This window comes from Amblyomma mixtum, chromosome 8 (genome assembly GCF_055824585.1).
Source record: "Amblyomma mixtum isolate Tamu chromosome 8, ASM5582458v1, whole genome shotgun sequence".
NCBI classification, from domain to species: Eukaryota; Metazoa; Arthropoda; class Arachnida; order Ixodida; family Ixodidae; genus Amblyomma; species Amblyomma mixtum.
The window spans coordinates 8,491,025-8,512,306 of record NC_143019.1 but is presented as its reverse complement, the minus strand read 5'-3'; the positions used below and the strand labels follow the sequence as shown (position 1 = coordinate 8,512,306).

General features: G+C 45.3%; 1 pseudogene; it reads left to right on the top strand.

Annotated features, from left to right (window-relative positions):
• On the top strand, positions 1-13,371 carry LOC149331269 (uncharacterized; annotated as a pseudogene).
• Positions 13,372-21,282: the final 7,911 nt, after the last annotated feature.

Below are 21,282 nucleotides of genomic sequence, written 5' to 3'. Positions count from 1 at the left end.
ATGGGACGGCTGGCGCTAGCAGCTTTCCTACTGGCGACGTCACTGGCGTTCGCTAGCGGTGAGTTTTACCCTTTTTACACCTGCACAGCTCTCCAGAAACAGTACTCTAACATTTTGGCGTATTTCTTAAATACAACAAACTAGCTTCAGAACCAGCGTTTATGTTATGCTCAGGTTTCGAAAAAAGCGAACAGTTTTTCGCACGTAGAGAAGAATCCTGGTGGCATTCGAGTGCAGTTCGTTGTATTTTGATTTTGTTCTTCCACAGAGGTGGCCATACTGCTGGTCGTTCCGTTCGTTCACAAACCAGTGTCACGCGTAATTTAAGCTGCACTAAAATAGCGACGTGGGTGAGTTTCTGGTGAAGTAGCTCAGAAGCTACACACAGCTCAAAAAAGAACCGGCTAGATGGAGTGAAACCACATTACTCGCATGTATTTGTGAAAAAGCACTCTTACATGGGCATACACGTGCTGCCATCTACAATCAAACACGTCGCGAGAAAACCCACGCGCAATTAAGAAGAGCAATCCCATTTAGGAGCTCTAATCACGCCTGGTTGACCCACTTAACCCCTCTTTCTGTTGCAGAATACTTCTGCCAACTCTCTCGTTACCTGTTTGCTTTTGCATAAAGGCGTGACAGCCCCACTTAGAAGTCGCGCACACTTGAGCTCACGGCCATGTAACTAGTCAGAAGGCGCACCTTTCAGGCAGTTGGGCTCGCAAAGTCTATTGTTACGACATCGGCCTGTTTATTGGGCAAACCGGACCCTATAGTGTACCTCCTATGCATCGCCCTTCTTAAATTTTACATACTGGCCAGTGTGAAACGCTGCCTGATCGAAACGGTTCCTCCCGGCTTCCAGTCCGAACGTGCTTTTTAATGCGCCCATATATGTTAGAGCTTATCAGGGTTGAAAAACAACCTGTGTCTTTCCTAAAAGCAATCGTTTTGAAGAGGGATAGACCAGGTTTCTTATTTCAGTTCTTAGCGTTTGTTTCACTTATCTTCTTTGAGTACTGAGTTTTGAGCTGCTTCTGAAATGTTTGAATCCGAAATGCATTCAACGTTTCATTTCCGTTCAGAAGTGTGACTGTAAGTTTCTTATACGTATAACTGTACTCACAGCTTTATAACCACTTCCACGTCGTTTGTTGTCATCCCAGCTTTTGAAGCAGACTGGTTTAAGTGTTGCAGTAAATTAAAACTGCGTATCAATGATCATACAGCAGTTTTCTTCATAACTCACGTAACCTAAACACAGCTTACACGTTAGAGCCACTGTTCGGTTGGTGAAACCGAAACAGCATCAACAAGAACTTCAATTATAAATTCTTTAGCCCTCGTAAGAAAATACCACCGGGTGATCCATGCATTCTAATCTCTAACGCATCATTTAAAAGAAGAGATCACACATGGAAAAAGCTAGTGTCAATGGCGCTTTAAGGAACAGCGGTTCACTTTTGAGCCATGTAATGAGCCATTCACGCCCCCCCCCCCCCTACCTCCTGAAGCATCAAGACTGTAAGAGCTGCAAAAAGCGCCCTCTCATTTTCTGGTTTGGAACCGCACGAGGGCTGCACATGCCTGACTCCGGCTCAGAAATACTCGTTAGTGGTGACGGTTTAACTCTTCACGCTTTTCTCGTGCGTTCGTCGGAGATTACGAAGAATAAAATCAAGTTTATGCGCAACTGCCAGAAACAAAAACCAAATAATGTTATGCGTTTCTTCTTAGCGCATAAGTCTCAGTGCGAGCCGCTGCACTGCGTGCTATTCAGTGCCGCTTTACATATATTGCTTACACAGAGCAGAACTGCTGCAGTAAACACAGACACGCTGTGTTGTGTTAAACATGCACAGTAAAGACAGGCAATACTGCGAAACTTCTTCCTTTTCATTCTTGTTATCGAGCACGGGAGGGGATTCTCTGCGGCAACGACGACTTTCACGCGGTTCAATGCGCCGACTTACGAGAGCTTCTTTATTAGCCACAGCTCTAGCAGAACCACAGCTGGCGCATACACACGGCTTAACAACCATTAGCTCTAACCTAAGCCATGCGCGGGTTCTCGCGTCGCGTTAACTCTTAGTCCCACTTTCTCCTTTTTCTTATCTTGGGCCTCGCGGTGGCTACTGCGTCAGGCTGCTCCAAAATTTTGGTGTCACTACAAGTTTCGCCGCCACCATACACTACATAGTTTTATCTGATCTTAGACCGAGCGCTGGTTCTGGCCTCGCCCCAGCTGTGTCGTGGGATTGCATGAAAGCTCGCCTCGGGGGGGGGGGGGGGGGGGGGGGGGGGGGGGCTTTGTAAAATAGCTCTCGGCGTAAAACGAGAGCAGTGCAGCTAGCCTGTTAACGTCGTTGTCTCTAGTAGTAAGGCTGGCTTGGAAGGCATGAGTGGATAACATTCATGGCCAAGTTCTAACTGGCGACATCTCTTTCGTCTCCAGGTCAGTACCGGCGATACCGTCGACGCGACTACGGGTACCCGGAAAGGCAGAGAATGGACTTCCAGCTTCGCGATATCATTGACTCCGATACGCCTACGGGATTCAGAGACATCGACCGCAGACCGGGCAGCGTGTTCGTCGAAGAGATGTCCAACAGCTACATCCTAGGCGGAAGGAAGCACCGACGCAGCCGCTTCCGACTTGTCGATCCCGTCGACAGGAACGATGCAAAATCAGGTAATTAATCAGTCAAGGACCCAGGAGCGCATTGATTTGCGGAATGTAAACTGCAGATAAGGTTGAAGTTGTCTGGATATTGTAAATGTTTGTAGTTGCATTTTGCCATTTTAATTTACTATACTCGTATACCTGCTTCTTTCAAGGCGTACTTCTCGTTTTAGCCATCCATGGGCTGTGTTCTTTATATCGGTAATAGCCAGTACATCACGTGCTATACCGACAGTATACATTATAATAGGTGCGTTTAAGTTAGCAGCACGATATCAAATCCTCTTTGTGAAGCTTGTAGCCCACCCTATTTAGCGAAGGTGTCCCATGCAATGTATGCGCTAACTCACCTGAAAGATAACATTGCATGAGCAAACCTGGCGGCAGAACAACCTAAATTTTACCCGTTCAATAAAAGCCAACTGATCAATTGTTATTGCTACTAATGCGTCGTGTACTCCTGAGTTTGTGTGCGCAGTAATGTTGGTCCCGGGCTGCATGAAATCAGTGTAATGGCCTCATTTCAGTTTTGGAGTAAATATAAATTTCTAAAACAATATCCTTATTTTCCTTATTTCAGCAATCCGGTAGTCAGTAGCAATCGAACGCGCGAAAGTCATAACTTTTCTCAGGAATTTTCTTTCTTTGGAACAAAAGGATTAAGCCTCTGTCCATGAGTCATTGGCGCTTTTCTTTTGGGAAAGCCGTTATTAAACAAAACCTCGAAAAATAAACCGCTGTTATCTAAGATGCAGTGGAAAGATGATGCCTCTTGGAAAGCACTAAGCCACTTAGTCCCAAAGCCCTTCGACAAAACAAGGTTCTTTATTGATCGACCTAGCCTTGGACCTTTATGCTCGCTTTTAAATACGTCAACACTGTTGCCGGCAAAAACAGTGTCGCCGGCACTACCGTTCCCATTGGCAAAGAATGAAAGTATTTCATCTGCAGCTTTGCGCCGTTTCGTATTGCAATTCTTTCTTGCTTGATTTTTTTAACAACTGTTAAAAGTAGCATACAGAAAACAGACAACTTTGAGAATTTCTTCACTAGCCTTCTGCTAGTCGATTTCTGCATGCCTCGCAAGCATTGAATACAGGACATATCATTCTTAGAAAGAATGAATGAATGAAATGTACTGAATGCCCGTAATAGGTACCCAGCGGGCACTGAGCAAGCGAATAAACACTTCCAGGAGTCCAGCAAGAAGTTTTTCTGTGAGAGCAGGTTTTGCGCTTGCCCAACCCTTTACTTACGTGGTACAATCGCAGTAGTAAGTCAGGTGCAACGTACGCAAGTTCCGGGCAGCCATTCTGCTAATTTCATTTTGCAGCTGAGTTCGATGAGCAGACAGAAATCAGGGAGGTGTGAGGTCCGTAAGGTCATCACTTAAGGTGTAACTTTCGATGGCCACAGTTGTGACGCTTGCGGCAAAAAGTATGAATCACGTCCACCAGTAAGCTTGGTTGGAGCGCTACTCAATACTCCCAAGGTTGGGGTAAAAAAAATAAATAGCTTAGAACATAGAACACCGGACAGCCACCACTCTAATTGAGTTTCCTGAGCTCCTATTCAAAATTATCTTCTATTACCCGCGGTTTTGACTTCTTCAGATTCAAAATTATCTTGCTCCCAAAATATTTACATGCATAATTTCCCTCTGTAACTTACAAACCTCTCCATAAGAAATAGACTGTTTGCCCTGTGCTTTCCTTGTTCTCAGACTGCAGCCTTTCTTCTTTAGCTCTTCCGTAGTGTGCACAATACGGATCTATGGCATTATGAAATGAGTGCAACAAAAGTCGCCGATTCCCCGTTGCTCATATGCGGCCGATAATTGCAATCCCGGTCAGCGACCTGTTCAACAATTTATCCGGTCAATACGAACATATTATCCTTTACCCATGTGATCGAATCGACCACCGAATTCATACGGCCTCGAGAGTAATTTCTTATTTAGGGATAGAGGGAGTCCAGCGCAGTTCCTGTACTGGACCTATTATTAGCTCCATTGGGAGGGCATACGAAATCGGACATTTCTATCCTCGTGTTGTTCAACTGATTGCAGATGGGACATCATCAAGAGTAACGAAGGACTAACTCAAGCGGGCTTATATCGATTTAATATCACGTTCTGTTGACAAAGAGGCTGCTCTCACTGTAAACGCAGCTCTTAATAACTAGATAAGATCAAAAAAATTAAAATAGTGTTGCCTCCACCATGAAGTGATGTCAAATGCAGTGATGTCATATGTTTTTGATGCGGATCTCTGAGGCCAGCCACAGAGCTAACCACTTCCGGTCAGAAATGTAGGAGTTTCTAATGTTTCGATGTAATTATCGTCGCGAGTTTTAATCTCGTGGCGGGTGAAAATATCATTTCAAGCTCCTAATTTCTTAGCAGCAAAAACGTCTCTGGTGCCAAACCAAGGTTAACAGTTCGAAAAAAATGCATGCATTTGTATCTTGCCGCGAATGAAAATCTGAAGGAGCCGTCCTAACTATACCATCGATATGGTCTTTGGCATACCCCAAAACATATGATGGTTCAGATGGCACAGGCTATTGCTAGGCCGATTCCGTTCAACCCGGCGGCAGCTCAATAATTTCGACATTCGGCTGCGGATCTAAAGGTCGCGGGTTCGGCCCTGCCCATGACAGTCGCATTTCTATGACGGCGAGATGCGCATATGTCTATGCACACTGCGATGTCCGATCCTGTTAAACAACTTCAGGAGGTCTAAATCAATATTTAGCCTTCCGCTACGGCGTCCCCACGGCGCACCATTTCGTCAACGCTCAGCGTGCCTTCTATAAGCGGCCACACAGCAACAGCTTTCTAATCGGCATAAAGAATTCGCAGGAAATAACTGGCGCTCTTCGGCCATTTCCACAATTTCTTTCACCGCTTCATGGTTGAGGTCAAGGAGGTTGACTGGCCGAACATCCGTAGTTCCAGTCAAAATAACGGTATGGTGGCCATGCAGGTGAGGCGAACATTCCCGGGTTGCCGGCTGTGGCGGGAAGGCTTGTCGATAACGACCAACTGGGACTGGAGAGGTCAGCCTCAAGCGGAAGCAAGGGCCAGGGACCACAGCAGGGTCAGCCGGGGGCACCGGGACTTCCAGGTGAGCCATAAACATGGTTTAAAATTCAGGGTGCACATTGTCGAAAGTGCGTACAGGCGAAAGCATTTTCCGCACCACTTTGACTGCCTCTGTGGCACTGGTGACATCACCCCTGGGTGACGTTACACATAACTAAGTACTAATTACTAAGTAATGACAGATTACTAAATAATGACTAATTACTGATTAATGACTAAGTGCTAATTAACTGTTCATTAATGACGCTTAAGCTTCGCCTTAGGGAGTGGAACGCAACAGCGTGTTGTAGCGCTGCTAGGGAGTCCACGGAACCCCACCACCCGTTCCGCGCGATGCTTTGCCCTTTGAACGCAACGCTTTTTGAGGAAAGGAAATGGTGCAATAATTCTGTCATCTCGGTGGACACCTGAACCGCACCGTACAAGAAGGGAGGAAGTCGGAGTGAAAGAAGGAAGAGTAAGAGGTTCCTAATGAAGAAAATAAAATTGTATTTGATGATAGGAAATTATGCAGTAACTGTCTCGCATATATCGGTCGACCCCCGTCAAAAGGTGGGTGGTGGTGGTGGAAACATTTATTGCCAGGCAATGCAGAGGGGGCAAACACTGCCTCCCCTTACGTGGCACGAGGCAACCCTTCGAAAGAAGAACGTTCGAAAGAAGCTTTACCATCACACGCTCAAGCTGCGGACATGTGCAAAGCTAATTTCCGCGAGGTTACCCGTTTCAACAATGCTGCTCAATTAGCAGCACTGCGCACTGCAAGTTGGTGACCGCGCTACAATTGTGCGCATCCTCTCGCCTCATTTTAGCCACCGTCTCAACATTTAGAATTGGGTCCCTGTAACTTGATTCGTTGCCCTTTCCAAAGCGCGTCAAAGAGAACTGCAGCATACAACATCAATAGGTATGGAAAGTGCCGTTCTGATGGTCTTAGTGCGGCATCCGGACATTATGGACACTGTGGACATTATTACGTGCAGTGAATGACTTTTGTTTGCAGGGCGACAGCAGTCGCCGTCGTGTCTTGAGTGATCGCTTTTCCGTAATCGAGCGACACTAGTCGCGAACTGTACTCTTGTATTTTTTCAGGGACTGTGGTCCCTTATCGTGTAACCATGGGGTCCAATAAAATTCTCTTGAGAGACCGCCAGGCATTGCTGTTCCCCTTTATTTATTTTAAAGAGCCTACTCTCCGCTAAGATTTTTTCCTCCTATTTTTTCGAGTGTGTTGTTTTTGTGCCTATATTTATTTTCGTAACACTGACTACAAGCAACGCCGACCAACAATGCTACCATCACGCCATCAACATCCAGTAACACTTATTTCATTTGGGCATTTAACTCCGAAAAAATTCCGCCCCGTCTTGCTTTCTCAAAACCCAGGAGCACCGGGGCAGGCTGGTCAACCTGGACTGCCGGGTGAACCTGGAGGCTCCGAATCCCAGAACCCCGAGCGTAGGGCTCTGGGCGAGAAGACAGGAGGGCAGCCGGGCGCACCTGGTGCGGAAGGGGCGCCAGGAGCTCCGGGACAGCCGGGTCAACCGGGTCAACCAGGACAGCCGGGACAGCCAGGCGTCGTTGTGACTTTTTTGGTGACTCAGGCTCCCGGTCAAGGTCTACACCTCGGTGAAGGTGGTGGAAAGCCGGGTGAGGCGGGCGCACCTGGTGCGGCAGGCGGTCCGGGCCAACCGGGACAACCCGGACAGCCTGGGCAGCAGGCTGACCCTGGATCGCCTGGTGGAGAACCGGAGAAACGTCACCTCGAAACGAAAGCTGGAAAAGAGGGTCGCCCGGGTCTACCGGGCCTTCCGGGTGAGCCGGGACTTCCGGGCGAGCCAGGACTTCCGGGAGAGGAGCCGTCGAGTGGGCACGAACGACGCAGTGCCTCTGAAAAATCCGGGGGAACGCCTGGAAAGCCAGGGGCACCTGGGAAAGATGGTGAGCTGGTGTTCAGAAAATATACGGCATGACACTTAAGCTCCGCCTTCAGGTTTATGGTTTATTGGGTGTAGCGTCGGACATGGATCCACTCTTCAGGCTATAAACTGTGGAGTGCCTCAGGGCAGCCTTTTAGGTCCTTTTCTCTTTAACGTATACATAAATGATCTCGTAAACATTGACAGTAACGTTAAATTCATTCTGTACGCAGATGACACCAGTATTTTCTTAACGGGCTCCTCAACAGATCAGTTATTAAATCGCGGTAATGCTGTTCTTAAAACTTTGCATGCGTGGTCCGTTCAAAATGGGTTGTCTATTAATACCAATAAATCTAAAGCTGTTTTCTTCAGGCCTAAAAACGTCAAAATTAACTTAAACGATGATCTTCAACTTGGGAATCATAAAATAGAAATCGTGGACACCTTCAAATCACTCGGTGTAATTTTTGACGCCTGTATGAGCTGGACCGCACACGCAACACATCTTCGCAAGAAATTAGCTCCTTCCGTTGGTTTTCTTGCTCGGTACCGCACTGAATTTCCTCCCTGTATAAAACGAATGATTTATCATGCCCTATTCCAATCACACATTAACTATTGCCACATAGTTTGGGCTACCACATCCAAAACAAATCTACAGAAAATTCTAATTCTCCAAAAGAAAGCTATCAGGATTATCGCAGGTGCCAGTTTTACTTCCCATACGGCTGAATTGTTTACTAACTATGAAGTAATTCGTGTCAATGTTTTTCTTGAGTACCGCCTATTATACTATCTCAAATTTTCTTCACCATCAATATGTAATTTTTTGCTTAATATCGCATTGTTAAAGCCCATAGAAAAGTATGTTCAAACCCGATCAACTGCAAAATGGACACTTCCACGAGCTAGAACTAACTATGGTAAACAAGCACTTAACTTCCTTATACCTAATGTTCTAAACAGCTACGAATCTAACCAGCTGAGCATGTATAACCTCCGACCACATGATTTAAAAGTGTACTTTGTAAATAATATTCCATAACTTCTTTTCATATATTGTAGTTTGTGTATGTATCGGTGTCCTTTTCCCCTTTGTAATCAACCCAGCAGTGTATAACTTTCAAATGCATTTGTTCAGTTTTAATTGTTTCTTTCTAGTTTCAAACTACATCTCTGTGTACCCATCAGTTCAATCGTAAATATTATAAATTCTTTCTACAGTGTGCTCGTTTCCGATCTGCCACCGTTGTATGCATGTGTTTATTTTATTATTTTGTAATGGCTCTTAGATGAGCCACAGGCATTTTCAAGCTATTTTCTTTAGCTTTTGGCCTGTGGCTCATCCTAAAGACTGTAAAAAAAAAAAAAAAAAAAAAAAAGTGACTCAGGCTGAGATACTCCGTAGTGAAGGGCTCCAGACAATATCGACCACATGGGGTTCTTTAGCGTGCACTTACTTCGCACAGAACACGAGCCTCTGGTATTTCGTCTCCATAGAAATTTGACCGCCGCGACCAGGATCGAACCCATGTCATAGCGGTATAACGCGGTTACCTTAATGGCTCCCCTTAGTGGCCTGGGGTCTCTTTTGCATGTCACTTTGCAGACACGAACGTTACGGGACGAGACACACAAGGTCCCCCTTTAACCAGTAAGAACGAACGTGCCTCCGTGGCCTAGGGGTGACGTGTCTCACTGGGGATCTAAGGGGCGCGGGTTCAATTCCTACCTCCCCCAACTTTCTTTTCAGTGCAGTTAATTTACATTGCATTCTTACATGTCGTAATGACGTTTGAGTCCTGTTGCGACATTATATTCACAATTTAAGTGAGGTTCTAATCGCTTTAGATACACCGCTGCACATGTCACGTTAGTACATTTTTGACCAATCCGCATTTTCTCGCACGCCGCCGGCGCCGACGGGTTCTCCGCTGTACACGAACCTCACCTTTAGCGCGTTAAATTTGCTGTTCTGGCCATCGTGGCGGCTATGACAAATCCAACGCTGCCATTTTTCTGTGCATTAAATGGTGCTCCAGATATTTCGCCCCAAGACAGCGACAGAGATAAAATGGAGCACACAAATGTTCAGTCGGGGACAAAAGTCTCCGGACCACGTGTTTCTCAAACGAAGCTTATAGCTCTACTCTACGAGAGCGGCTGGAGACCGCACTTGTGGAGATGAAAGAACAAAAATTTAACTTTTACCTCCACAAGTGTGGTCTCTAGCCGCCGACTAATAGCAGAGCTATCAGCTTTGTTAGCGGAACACGTGGTCCGGAGACTTTTGTCCCTGACTGTACCATCGTTAGCCACTTTTAGTCCACAGGGCAGTCCGATGATTAGAGTTAACGCTGAGTTAGAGCGGAAATATACGCCGTACAAGTGTGGTCAAAATTTTTAGGCGCAGTTTCGGCACTTGAAATTTTCTGATGGTTTTTGATCGTTTTTTGGCTTCAGGCGCGAGTGCACCACCGGCATATGCTAACTTATGTATAAAGTGCTTCCGAACTGTGTCGTTACTTAAGGCATGGCGAGAAATCGATCGTCGAAGTGTCCTCCGTATATATTATGGCAGGTATTGTACACCTGAGCTGCATTGCGCTTATTACACCGCTATTCTTATCGGAAAGCAGTGCACTCTTTTGCGCGCTCTATTTCATGCCGTCGCTGCCTCTTACAGGGGACAAGGAATTCCGCAAATGCTTTGTAGACTCACTTTGACCTTAAAGATATGTGCTTCATTTTCAGACGTGTTAGCCCTTCAATATCGAGGTAATAAATGTGTTCGGGGTCAGCTTTTGGAGCTTGAAACATTCTTCGTTACAGGCTTCTGTATTTCGCAAGTGTCAAAAACGGTTACGTAGTGTAGAATGATGAGCAAAAATAAAATTTTCGCATTAGATTAATTTCAGAATGTGCGAACACGATTGTATTGTTCTCAGGTCGATATGCACTAAGGACGGAATGGAAAATTCAAACTCACGATTTCACCTGCAGAGGTGTCATTTCGGGAGTGAATTTTAGCTCGCTTTTCTGGTGATATCTCTTGCAATCCATTACCAGGCATTCGGGACACCGCACAGCTGGTGCCGCTAAGCCTAATGGCCTATCAGGTTCTTTTCTCCAACCACTCGGTCATTCTCTTATTTTCTTACATCACAGGTGATGTCAATGCGCTACTTTTTAGTGATCGAAGCTATGCGGCTCATGGTGGCTGCAAAGGGAGCCAGAAGCGCTGCTACCGAATTCCTGGTAATTATATAAATTACAGCATGCCTTCTGCATCGCTGACATCTGACACTATATCTTTGTTTTGCGAAATATCCCCGCAAATACGGTGTAGCTTATATTGTGGAGATTTTAAATGTATTGCGAGAACAAAAAATAGACTCTTGGCGTTTGTACGGCCTGTAGCGTTCGTAATGCGCAGCGTCTTGAAGATTGGAACACGCTATTGACATGAGCCCTACATTTTTATTTGGCGCATAAAAGCTAATAACAGGAGTAGGCAATAGTGGTCGTTTTCGTCGTAGAAGCAACTTCGTTCTCTCCCATTCATGTGACCCGGCACTATTCGTTTATTTGCTCTTATGAGGCAGATTTCTTCACAAAGACCGCTGCGCTTCTCTTGATTCCTTTTAAGCACCTCATATATACGTGAATATGGTATTTTTATGCTTACTGGCACATTATCAACCTTAGGGGAACTTTGCTTCCGCAGGCTAAGCTCCTTACCGTATTTCCCTGCGTAAGCTCACACTCCCCCACCTGCATGCACCCATCATTCTTAATTTCAACCTTTCCAATAAAAATAAATTGTTGTATTACTCAGTTTCCCTGGAAAGAATCATAAAATGGTTTGGCAACTTCTAAACAATGCCCTCTTTGCTCTCATAATAGGTTTGAGACACTGGCTACAATGCGCAGTAAATGGTCGTCTACGGTCATAGTTGCCGCAGCCATTTTTCTGAACTTAATCTGTGCTGTCTGATATTCCTGTTCAAAATGCATGTCACTAGAGAAATAGTATTCTGATCTCTTGAGCTCTTTCTCCGTGGGATTTCGCCCCTCACCCCCAAGCACAGCAATGCGCCAACATAATCGATCACTTTGTTTCAACTTCTGGAGCGGTTAATATGAGAAAAACTACGGCACTAATCAGAACTTTTTTAGAGTAAGATAGTAAAACTGATGTCTGCAGCTACATATTCTCTCTCAAGTGCACATGCTTGAAATATTTTAGCCACCTGAAAGACTTGGTGACCCTTCGTGAAGTCCACACGACGCTTCCAACGCTCTTCTTCCTTTACATTTTTTTTATCAAGGATGGGCACTAGTCTTTGAGCCCAAAAAATGACTCAAAAACTTATTTTCTCAAAATCATATTTCTGGAATCTTCGGCTATTATTTTCCAACTCTACCATTTTTACCTTCGGGAAATCAATATTGTTACCATAATATTAAATTCAGATCGTTATGTGGGCTGTATTTGTGCGGGAGCAGACGATTTAACAGCATGAAAATTTTGGACACCTAGTTGTTTAGTATGTAAATGTCTCAACATCTAGGACATATAGAGAAGTCATATTGTCTGCTAAGGGAACCTGAAGGCACAGTGTATGCAATAATTGATGCTGAATTATTCAGTCGCAGTCCAAAAGTTAATAATTTTGCAAATTTTACCAATGCATGATATTCACACATTGGATATTGCTATTCCAAGTGCTGTAAAGTTACTAATGAGGGTAAAATGGAAAAATGGCTTTGATTATCGCACTCTCAACTCATCATACATATTGATTAAAATTATTTTTTTATTGAGCCGCGTTTTTCGCGCCGAGGTACCAATCAAGGGCTAGTTAAAATTAAATATCTCAGGAACTAATGTATGGAAAAAGTATTTCACATTTCAAATGAGTTCGAAAAACTGAGCAAGGTAATACAGTTTTATTAGGATTGGACTAAAAATAAGTAAAATAAGTCTGAGATCAGTGTGTTTTTTTCTGCACCGCAGTATTTGTTTCATTACCCTCCTCCAACACAGTTTTTTTTTAGCTCACAGGCCGCGGGCATATTGCTTCAGAGTATACATTATTACCTTTAACGTCTTTTGGCCGCCCTAATGTACTAAACGCCAAAATTCAGTCATTTGTTGCTCCAGCCATGAGCAGGTATAACTAGCGATTTTATACACACTTTCACATGCAGGAGCTGACGGTATGCCCGGCAATCCAGGAGGCCCCGGTGAGATGGGCTCAATGGGCGAGCCCGGTAAGCCCGGCGAGAAGGGTGAGCCCGGACATCCTTCCATGGACGGTGGTCCGCCAGGAGTTCCTGGAACCCCAGGACGTCCGGGCAAGCCTGGAACGCCCGGACGTCCCGGTCCTCCTGTCGCGGCCGGACTGGACGAGGGCTCGTTGTATTTCGAAGCCAAGACCACCAGCGGTCGAGCGGACGATGCCACGCACCAGAAACTCGTGGGCGAGAAGAACCAGGAAGGAACGGCGAATTCCACGGCCGGAGCCCACGCTGGAGACGAGGCGGCCGTCCACAGCCGGCCTCCGGGACGCTACCGTAGGCTGCGGCAGTCCCACAAGCGACGCCACCACAGGCGCAACCATCCGCGCCTGCGCAACCTCGACCACCACTGACACCGAAAAAATGACTCACCTGAGACAGTGTGCGTGTGCTTGTTCATCGGACGGAAAAGGCTGTTGCGGGGACAGTGCAGAGCGGAGAAGGCTATGAGGTGGCCAGAAAACTGGAAGTCACCGCCGGCAACGATTTCTGTTTTTCTTTTGCCTCCACACATATTCAGTCTCGCTCCAAAGGGTAGTCACCAGTTCTAACAGTGCAACACACGTAATGTATAAATGCTCTTCCTCCACTAAGAAATCTGTCGCAACCGTAACCCTAAAAGCAGTTTGAGTTTAGCTTAACTGGTCCACTGAGAAACCCGAGAGCTTCTGGAAACGCTTCTCCGGCTGACTTGATTGAACAGACCTGGGACCTCCTCCCACGTGTAGCCTCTCTGCCTCTCACAGCTTCGCATGCCGCCTTTAACTCATCATGACTGTCTTTCATTCTGTGCTTGTGGCTTCACTCTGGGCCACTGTCTGCTGTCATTGCACATTAAAAGTTTAAACCAATCTTAATTTTCTTCCTTTAGCGTACAGCCGTGGCTCTAACTTTGCGACGGAGCGTTGCTGAACGAATAATAGCGAAAAGCCTCAGTAGCGATACCACGCACAGCTTCCAGTCTAGCCATACATTCAAGCAGGATCTACAGTCCTCACACCTGAAGTAAATAGCTATGACTCTTGTAAATTCAGTGTACCTGAGCACTGCTCCCACGCGGGCGTTCTATCCTTTTAGCTACACAACCATTTTTCCTGTCGCACATTTCTTTCACGACCAGCCCTCCCTTCTTTGCTACAAGTATGTCTTCAAATTCCAGTGAGTACCGCTCTAGCGTTACCAATGAAATATCGAGGCACATGGGTTGGCTAACAGACGCATAGAAGCTATGATATCTGATTACTCGTCCTCATGTGACTGTGCCCACGCATGAGTTCTTCCTCTGCTGCCGCCTTCCTGTAACTTACAACGAACGGACGCCTACAAACCTCCCTGAATTCTCTATACAAGCCAGAAGTGCAACTGGACCCGCCATGATGGCTTAGTAGCTATGGCGGTCTACTGCTATGCAAGTCGCCGGTTTTGTACCGGCCACTGTCGTATTTGAAGAACTCTAGGTCGCGTTGAACTCCAGGTAGTCAGTTCTACACCATACCTCGTACAGTCGTCCGCAAACCTGTTTGGAGCTCCCGAACGGCCCACTAAGGAGTACACGTGAGTCATTTACGAGAGGCCTAGAGCTGCAAACAAAACATGGTAGTGAATGGACACAAACTATATCGGACACGGCAGATTGCATTGTCTGCCATACTCAACAGAACTGCGATAGCATTGTAGAATCCATAAGAGAAAAACACGGCGTCCATCCGCCCATGAAACGAAAAAGCCGATGGCTCATCAGCCCAATAGATTGTGGGCAACCAGCCCCCCATGGCAGGTGGAAATGCGATTAATTCAAATATATTCAATGCAATTTTCACCTTCACACAAGAGCCACCGGCTGGGGCAGTGCCGCATCACTTGACCTCTGCAACACAACACTAGTAGTGGCATGAAGACTCCCCATGATCTATGTATGAATGTATTAAGAGAAGGATTACTTGCGCATGAGGGATCGCTTTACTATAAGAGTACAATGCTGTTGCATTGTACTCATAAGGTTAGGTTAAGCGTTATCCATAATTCGCCTAGGGACGTCAGAATTCTCCACGACTCAACAAAAACCCACGCCTGGATTCTTACTCCATTCTAATGCGCGGTGCGCATTATAGAATGCGCTTGGTAACTTCACAAGCATAGTAAAATTTTTCTCTGCAGTCTGGTCAAATAAGACCGTAGCTGATGTAGTTAGGAAATTCAGTTGCTCTGAGTTCTACGCTGCTCGAAAAGCACATGTTTTTTGTTGTCTGTGAGATAAAAAACTATTATACACAGGCGCATACTCCAAGAGTAAAGCGATTATTATTCCTCGCCCACCATTTCGCGGACGTACTATCACGATGGAAAGAAATGCAAGCAGTGCGGCGCCTACGGCTCCGCTGTTCGCATTTCTTTAGAGGGTGCTTTTATCTGGATGGTAAAAAAAATGGCAGTGGCTCAGCTCTGCCACGCTCAATGGAGAGCGCCTCCATTAAGCGGCCGTGGCTCTGCTATGCCAGAATATACGTAGCGTGAGATATTGGTATATCTTGGTTAACCTTGTTGTTATTAGCTTGGTTCCCCCCCTGTTAAACCTTCAAAAACCGGTACGATTATCTATGAATAAATTAAATACGAGACAATGTGCAGTGTAAATTGTCATTGGCAGTGAAATTGGCAGGTTGGTATCATTTTTTCCTACGCTCAACTGCTAACTGCCATGCTACAACCTTGGGGTCCAAAGAATTGAGGTTTTTAAATCTTCTGCGCCGCTCAGCAGCAGCCCGACTCTTTTTTTCCTCCACGAAACACGGTGCAGTAGCTGTGTATTTCTCCACATTTATACACGCGGCGCAATCTTCTCGCGCATGCGCAATGGCCCGCTGCGCCGAGCGGCGAGGTGTCCACATCTCGGTGGACATCTGAACCAGAGGGAAGGCGCATAACTGCCCTATTGGAACAGTGGACACCTCAGTCGTGCTTTAAGCTAAGTGGCGGTAGTGACAGGTGTGCGCTGCATGTGTTGGCATTGACAACGTTGTGCCAGAAACGCGGCGCTGAAGCCATAGGCCGTCGGCGTTCGTTGTGTTCATTGGCGTTGGCGTTGACAATGTTTTACACTCCAGCGCGCCCGGTGAGGCACGCCAGCTGTCCGTAGTGACGTCACTTACTCCTCGCGCACGCGCACTATGGTCGAGCAAGACAGCACGTGAAACGATGACTGTGACCAATGTAGCTCACGCAACAAAAGACATTAGAGTCGTCCTAAAATGCATCATGTATAACTCTAGCATGTTCTTGTAACTAGCGAAGTAAATACGTGTTTATAAGAGCCCAAAATTACAAACCGGTCAGTCGAGCAGTGGGAGGAGCTTCTGTCCAACTCAGACCTGCAAGATCAGCTTGCGCTGGTTGAGCGGGACGAGGAGGCAGCAAGAATCAATGGGATCCTGTACCTACGAATACCACCTGCTGCTCCAGGCCCCAACCCCTAAACCCCGTCCCTTTTTGCGGAATAAAGTTTTATACTACTTCTACTATAAGAAATGCGAACAGCGGAGCGTTTAGTCTGCGCTCTGTTCGCGTTTCTTTTCATCGTGTTAGTACTTTGCTAGGAAGGATGGTTTCGCTACAGTTCTCAAAATATAAGCTATATATTCAAAACATTTAGAAATTTTTCTCGCACACGTATTTCTCTCAACTCACCAAACTTTCGCATGTCGTCAGTCCGGCAGGTTTTATCTTGGGGTGAATGAAACCATTTTCGCCATTTTGAAACCAAGGAAATTAAACTTGATCAGGGACTACAATACATCAGGGAGATGACTAAAGTTACAAAATTTCAAAGTACAAGCTGATTTTGCATCGCGATGAGGAGGGCTATTAGGAGAACATTGAGAACTTTATTTTTTCTGTCATATATTTTTCATTTCATTCCATATGAATGCCATAACGCATAGCAGTTATATGACTAAATAGCCACTCTGTAGGTGTTTGCAGCGCACACGAAACACGGACGGACAGAAAAGGGAACGAAACACAGCGCTGTGTTTCGTTCCCTTTTCTGTCCGTCCGTGTTTCGTGTGCGCTGCAAACACCTACAGCATGAAAAACCAACTAGCCCAAGAAAAGACGATTCTGAATAGCCACGTTATGTTGCTGTTATATAACTATGATTATAAAAACGGGGGAAGCGATTGCGTGACAGACAGCGCTAGAATTTTTTTGTTGCTCAGGACCGAATAGCGATCTGTAGCACCCTCATGGATAAATTAATTAAATAGATAATAAAATATCTATTTTGCTAAGCTTTTCCTTCAGCCCTTCGTAACACTCATCTTTACTTATCCAAGGAGAAAGCGCCAAGCAAGAGAAACGGAAGCACAGCAACAACCCAGAACCGAGCCCGAAGTAAGCTTTGATAAGTTCAAGTTTGCTTTGATTAAGAAAGCCTTCAAAATTATGTGCTTCTTCTGCTAGCTCTCCATAGTTCCAAAGAACAATGAAGCATTATCCAATGCAAAGCACTTTACTTTCCAACTGAGCGTTCTGGCACTCCTAGTGGTGCTGATATCTTGACAAAAATTTCGCTCCTGAAACTTGTGTTTTCCACTACAACTTGCGTCCGCACCTAACACTCCCTTCAGTAGCACAGTGTGCACATTTTAGGCACCATAGGGAGAAATATGACTTCTTTGTTCTTCTTACAACACACCACATTTTGCATTTTTTCTTCCTGTTCTAGGCTTTATGCTTGTAAGCTCTTTGCGCATGTTTGAAGCAGCTCCGAGAATGAAAAAAAAATCATAATGAGCCTTCTTAATAAATCTTCCTTCGTAGTGAGCTCATTTACATAGCTCAAACCATCTACAGGCTTTGAAAACGGTGCTTTAGTACGAAATTCAAAGCAACGCCGCAGATTACCTACGCCGGTTTGCAGAGGGCGTCTTGTTAACAACCTTGAGAGAGTACGCATCCACTAGCAACCAACGCCATAAACGGTTTGGGGCACGTCCTGTGTTATGCAAAAATTCGCTACAGCAAGAGCCGTGTTTCGCTCTTCCTTTGGGGTACAGCGTGCTGACGCCGTAGTCTGCTTCGTCGTGAGTGGTAAGTGAAAACCCTAAACTTTCGCCACCTGGTTTCTGCGAAATGTTGCGTTTTCGATTAGCACGATAAGCAAAAATATTATTTTCTGGATAATACGCCCTTTGGGACCAAGTGGCACAAATGGACCCTGAAGGGGTCGCTACCGAAACCAATGACAATCACATCCAGAATCATATTCCCATTAATAACATTCCTAAATACCCCTTGTATATGTAAATACCTAAATGTTACTGGTACTCACATCGCAGATAACCAACATGGAAGCTCCCTACTAAATGTGCAGTTAGCAGAGAAAGCTGCAAGGAGTACATAAACCTGCACTATCCGACTAGTCCATCTTCTTTACAGTTTCAGGCGCCGCTATGCATTCATCTGCACAAAAAAAAATTACAGCCTAATATCCCGGCAGTCCTCAGCAAAAACCAGCCAGTCCGCATTGCAACCCAAAATGAAGAGGTTATTTCTTTTACAGACACTTGCAAAATTCTTTGCATGTGCTCCGACGGCAGATGAGTACGTAAGTTCGCTTTATACTGTGTTTGTGTCAACGAACAAGAAATTTGTTTTCGGGCAGGAACACACCGAGCGGCTAATGACGACCTCATAAACCAATTACAATACCCGTGGGTTAGTCAAATTGGCAGTCGGGTTGATGTCCGGTTTGATATGCAGTCTTTGCCAATAGTTTAGGGTCCAAATAGTTTGCTTCTAAGCCATGTAGTGGAAGATAAATGTATTAACTTTCTGAGATTCTAGGACCAGAGTTCCTCTTCCGATCTAGGTATTTGAAGCGCTGTCAACCCACCGGACCCCATGCAGTGCGCACCTGCACAAAGGCCATGTAGGTGCACCTTCACAAAGGCCGCACTAGCGTTCGCGTTAACTCACTCTTTCTCTCTTGTCAGCGAGGAGTTGATATATACTGAATCGCCAAAAAAGTAATTAACTTTAAGTCGCTGCTGCCAGAGTGTAACTAAAGGCTAAAAGACATTAATATTTCTTCCTTCCTTCCAATTTTCTTCCTTCCTCAGCCTGCATATTGTAGAAGAAGATGTAGAAGTCTTGAAGATAGTGCTGCGCTGCCTCACGACGTTCTTTCACCTTACTGTAAGTCGGCGTTTCACCCTTTTGTTTAGCTACATCAAACTCCGGTCAATTACCTATAATGGGTACGCGCGATATCAACTACAGGCAACAACAGCTCACAGACAAGTTAGGCACAAAACCGCGAACAAGCCGATGTGGCCTCCTGGCACTCGACCCATGCGAAAAAATAAAGCGCCTAGTGATGTACTGGTCTGATAGCAAATTACTTGATAGCGAAATGATTTAGACGTTCGTTAGTACCAAAGTCTACGGAGCAGTCATGATGCACTATGCGACAGGACACCGCGATTACCTCAGCGGTATGAGTTTCTTTACGTTTGCAAAGATCTCTGCACTCCAGCATTTTCCACTTCGCCTGTATAGTATTACATCTGCCACGACCATGAACAGAGCATGCGGCTTTGTCATAAGAAGAGAAACGCCATTAGCAGTGAGCCTGCGTCGTCGATTTGAGATCAAGATACAAGAACAATCGAACCCTTTTCCTTGTTATGGAAAAACTGCTAGCTAATGAAGAAGGTAACAGCTGCACCGTTAGAATAAAAGCCAGCTGCTCTAGTTCAAAAAGCATTATTTGCTACGCAGATCTTAATGTAAAGGGAACCGATAGCCTCTCGCGTTTTTTGCTCTGTTTGGAAGACACTAAGCACTATAGTATAATGACTACCCAAGAGCCGACTTCCAATTTTCTCGTTCTGAAACGTACCCTTTAAAAAGACTCTTTGCGAAAACATGCGCAGCAGTGTTCGCAAAGCAAGTTTGATCACATTGCCCAATTTTTTACGATCCACACTACGCCCTGCCAAAATTATTGTAGCAGTAAAAGCGTCAAATAGAACTGTGCCAGCGCAATGGTATTGTTCTTACTATACTACGGCGTCTCTCATAGCCTTAGTCGCTTTGGGACGTTAAACCCCATAAACCAAACCTATTCTTCGAAGACTTCATATTTTCCAAAGCCATCTATCACTAGATTCTGTCACGGCTCCTGGATGCCCCAGTGCTTGGAATAATATATGCGCTGTGTTTCCAGCATCTATGTGTGCTGTTTGTAACGTCACTATTCTCTTGTTTGAGACTCTTATTCTGTAGTAAACCTTTTTTTCGATTAATCCTTTCATCACCTTTTTGTGCCCGTTGTGGCTCGACACCTTTCTCGTTTAGCTGTCAGCTTTCTCACCTCAGTGGTTTTAGTGTGGTTTACCCCAAGCGACATCGTATTTTTTTCTTTTAGGTGCTTGTGGGCTCGCAGTAACATTTTTCGCTGCTATTCAGTAAGTTTCGATACAGGAATTCTTGCAGTGCAACCAGGACTTGCTTGTGAATGTTTGGTCGCCATAATAATGTCCATGCTTTTGGGCTGTCATTAGCAAATGAATATATTGGACGGACGTTTTTGTAGCAGGTGCTTACCTAGTCCTTCTTCCCTTCTGCAAGAGCTTCCTGTCCATTCTAGAGTTGGAAACCTAATCCTTCATGCCACCATTTTGCAAAAATTTCAGGAGATGTGTGAAATGAATTGCAATTCTGATTCTGACGTCACTACCGGAGCCGTCCGACGGTAGTCAGGAGAAAGACTGCGTCGAGAAGAAAGTCAATAGCTCTAAAGGCACCGACAGCTTTCATCATATACACCATCCGAATATGTTCGACATATATGTCAGGGTGTTATCGTTGCACTGCATGTCTCGAATTATGATCTGTCCACGGGAACAAAATCCGAAAATGACGATGACGAAACTTTGTTTGTATGCGAGTTACCGACTAATGTTTGAATTTCTATAAAGATATGCAAAATCCGCATATAAAGGCTCTGTGAGAAACATTTCGTGTGATCCCACATCAAAAGCTGCGTAGAGCGGGGACAGTCAAGAATTATATTATGTCTCCGCTCAACTGATTCCTTCGCTGAAAAGAAAACTAATACACCCGCAAATACGGAGGAATAATCCAGGCTGGGGTATTTCTTCTTCATAGCCTCGTGTTCTCTGAATGTTTGATCTCCAAAAGGAAGTTCTTTTGTACTTAAAGTACTCTCTAACAAGCATTTAGAAGATATGAAATGCGCC